Source organism: Nannospalax galili, unplaced genomic scaffold (assembly GCF_000622305.1).
Source record: "Nannospalax galili isolate Female #2095 unplaced genomic scaffold, S.galili_v1.0 scaffold49, whole genome shotgun sequence".
Classification (NCBI taxonomy): domain Eukaryota; kingdom Metazoa; phylum Chordata; class Mammalia; order Rodentia; family Spalacidae; genus Nannospalax; species Nannospalax galili.
In genome coordinates, this window is record NW_008359444.1 from 411,702 (window position 1) to 415,650 (window position 3,949).

Genomic DNA, 3,949 nt, shown 5'->3' on the forward strand with positions numbered 1-3,949 from the left:
GTGACTCAAAGAATACAAATCGTTCAGGAAGAAATAGCAAAAGGGAGAGGAGAAAGATAAATTGGAAAATTGGTTACACAATAAATAAAAAGAGTTGGTTATTCCCGTTCCCATGAGAAACATAATTTTCTCAAATATACACACCTACCTGTAAATATTAAATTCAAAGAATTAAAGGGCAAATGGGGACAGGCTGTCTTACACTTCTATGGTAAAATAGAAACCGCAGACTATAAAGAAAACAATGAAGACATTGCTTGGCCATGTTAAGAAAAGGTTAATCATTAAACTTTGTACTTTCCTTCTACTGTGATTATTGAAAAATATTTTACACTGAGAAATATTGTGCAAACTCATGGTTTGATTTATGGTCTGATGCTTTTCTGCTATTGTAAGCTTTCTAATTATAAATAAAGGTTGTAGAAGGGCTTTTTCAGAAGTAGAGAGAGAAAAGAAAAAGAAAGAAGATATTCGGGCTGACCTCTTCCGAGCAGGGCAGTCAACAGCCTCTACTAGAACTGCAATTGTGGTTTCTGGTATAGTCATTTCTACCACCACAGTTACCTTCACCCCTTCAGGCCCTGGACTCAGCTGGAGCTGGACTCCGGCATTGGATATTATCCCAGGTGGGCTGGTGAGTAAGAAAGATAGTCTCCAGGAGCCCAATTAAAACCTGAGGTTTTTCAGAGAAAGGAGGATTTTGTAATTTCCAATTATAAAGATCACTGGTTGAGAAAGGAGAATAAACAAGAAATATGCAGCCAGAGGAATCCAGTGGGGCCATAGCACAGAGGGGAAGGATGGCAGGGGTTGTCTTGGGCCTATAGGGCTGGCCTGAACACATGTGGGGAGGGGTAAGGAGTGGAGGGCTGGTCGGAGAAGGAGGAGTGGCAGTAGAGGCAGGAGAAGGAGGGGGAGTGGACGGGGGTGAGAATAAGGGGGAGGACCTAAAAGGGGGTCCTCCATTGAAGGGGGAAGGACAAGACATGGGTGAGGCTGATGAAGAGGCCGTCAGGGCCCTAGAGACAGAAGGGAGGGCTTTGAGGGAGAAGGGGGTAAATGGGGTTTTAACTATTTGGGAAGCTTGTCCTAGAGGTAAAAATAAGCCATAATACAGGGGACCTGGTCAGAGTGTCCTGGGTTTACAAAGATCATGGCCTGAACAGAAGAAAGTTTGTTAACATCAAAGGATCCAGTGGGGGCCAGTCACCATCAAAAGATGGCCATTTGAGAGAACAAAGGGTACAGAATTTCCCCGAATAGACAGTGTCTCCAGAGATTGCAGCTGCCTTCTGGAAATCCTTAAAATGAGAAAGAATTAAGTCAAGGGGAGTGTCTTCAGATGAAAGGGATTGTCCCATGATGGAAAAGAAAAGGATTACACTGAAACAAAGACAAAGGAGAAACAGACAGATTGGGTAGATCCGTCAAGACTTGACTGACACAGAACAAAGGCGCTGCATGTCGGAGATTCACTATGAGAGCGATTAGGGTTGACACTGAAGGCCCGGAGGGCGCAAGCAGTCAACCATTCAGATGGAGGGTCAGGGCATCCCCTGTCCTCCGGCTCAAAGAGCAATGCTGTGTCCAGTTTCTCTCCCTTGAGCCCCCAGAAGTCCAGGGAAAAGAAAAGGATTACACTGAAACAAAGACAAAGGAGAAACAGACAGATTGGGTAGATCTGTCAAGACTTGACTGACACAGAACAAAGGCGCTGCATGTCGGAGATTCACTGTGAGAGCGATTAGGGTTGACACTGAAGGCCCGGAGGGCGCAAGCAGTCAACCATTCAGATGGAGGGTCAGGGCATCCCCTGTCCTCCGGCTCAAAGAGCAATGCTGTGTCCAGTTTCTCTCCCTTGAGCCCCCAGAAGTCCAGACACCCAGAACAAATCAAAACAGACTCACCGGGGGAGAAACCAGATCTGATGTCATTGGGCGCCAAACAGAGAACAAAAAAAGACAGGAAAACAGACTGAGAGGCCTTTAGGGAATCCCAGACAAGCCCCCAAAATGTTCAGGGTCCAAAAAATTCCCTGAACTGACCACTCAGACACTGATACTCAGGAAAACTTCATTGCTTTATTGAAACTGACCTGCTGGGGATGCAGGCAGGCTCAGGAGCTGCACTGCAACCCAGAGCCATGGAAAAGCAGGGCTTTTAAGGACAAAAACCACAGAGCAGGGGATTTCTATAGAAACCATAAACAGAAGAACCAGGAAAGGATTTGAGCAATCTAGGGCGATTTCCAGAGCCTTAACCTATACAGCCATTGGCTAGCTTACCTGGGGAAGAATGTTCTTCCTCTTCTGCCCTGGATTATCTCCATAGAAACCATAAACAGATGTACCAGGAAAGGGTTTGAACAATGGAGGGGATTTCTGGAGTCAGGCAGAGGGCAGCTTTTTCTCAGAGGACAGGGAGGGGGTCTGAGGGGCACTCTCCTTCAGGTATAGTCTATGGATATACATTTCTGGCAACTCTTCCCTCCATTCCTTCTCTTCTTCCTTCTCCTGTAGCTGAGGATGGCCTTGAATTCACAGCAATCCTACTGCATCAGACTTTTGAGATTTGCAGGCATGTACCACCACACCTGGGCTGAGAATTCTTTTTCCTTTAAAATCCAGAACCCTTCACAAGTTTGCATATTATCCTTGCATGGGGACCACCCTAACCTTCCCTGTGTCATTCCAATTTTGGTATTAACATACATGCTACCACAGGGAACACCTGAGACTTCTTTTATTTTGGAATTCTAAGAATGTTATTCCTCTACCTCCTGTTCACTGTGTGTTCAGCATAATAAGTTGTTGGCTACCTAAACATGCTCATTATTTTCTCCCCAGTTTCTTTTTTTTTAATGGTCTTTTTGAGACAGGGTCTCCCTGCAGCCCCAGCTGGCCTGGAACTCACTATGTAGACCAGGCCAGCCTTGAATTCAGAGATCTGCCTGCCTCTGCCTTCCAAATGCTGGGACTACAGGCATGTGCCACCACGCCCGGCTCCCCAATTTCTTTAAAAAAGAAAAAAAGGAAGAAAGGAGGAAAGGAGGGAGGGACGGAGGGAGGGAGGGAGGAAGGCAATTAGTTGGCATAGTGGTACATGCCTATAATCCCAGCACTAAGGAGGCAGAGGCAGGAGAACTGGCAGTTTAGGACTATCCTGGGCAATATGAGACCCTACCTCAAAAATAAATAAATAAGCTGGGTGTGGTGGCAGCATGCCTTTGATCCCAGCACTGAGGAGGCAGAGGCAGGTGGATCTCTGTGAGTTCAAGGCCAATTTGGTCTACATAGTGAGTTCCAGGACAGCTGGGGATACAGGGAGACCCTGTCTCAATACAAACACAAACAAACAAATGCACAAACAAATAAATAATAAAAAAATTCAAGGTATAAGGAATGGAGCCAACATGAGTGAGATAAGGTGATTGTGAAAGAAATGTTCTGCCCTTAGGAGCTAGACTCCTCTCCACCCAGGGTTAGACATTTTTCCCCTTTACTCTGCTTTTTAAAAAATATTTTATAAAAAATATTTATAGCCGAGCATGGTGGTGCACACCTGTAATCCCAGCTGGGGCTACAGGGAGACCAGGTCTCAAAAAGACCAAAAAAAAAAAAAAAAAACCCGAAAACCCAAAAATATTTTATTTATTATTTTATGTGTATGAATTTACTGCCTGCATGTATGTAAGTGTACCTGTGTCATGCAATGTCTGTGGAGGCCAGAAAGGGCATTGGATCCCCTGGGACTGGAGTTACAGGCAGTTGTCAGCCACCATGTGGGTGCTGGGAACTGAAACTAGGTCCTCTGCACCATCTCTCCAGCTTCCCAATTTTTTTAAAATTTAATAATGTATATATGTGGTGGGGGTATATATGCATGTGTATATGTGGTGGGGGAGTATATATGCATGTGTATATGTGGTGGGGGTATATATGCATGTGTA

At 45.1% G+C, this 3,949-nt stretch overlaps 1 pseudogene; it reads right to left on the bottom strand.

Annotated features, from left to right (window-relative positions):
• Window positions 1–2,617: 2,617 nt before the first annotated feature.
• LOC115068491 lies at window positions 2,618–2,715 on the bottom strand (annotated as a pseudogene).
• Between the last annotated feature and the right edge of the window lie 1,234 nt (window positions 2,716–3,949).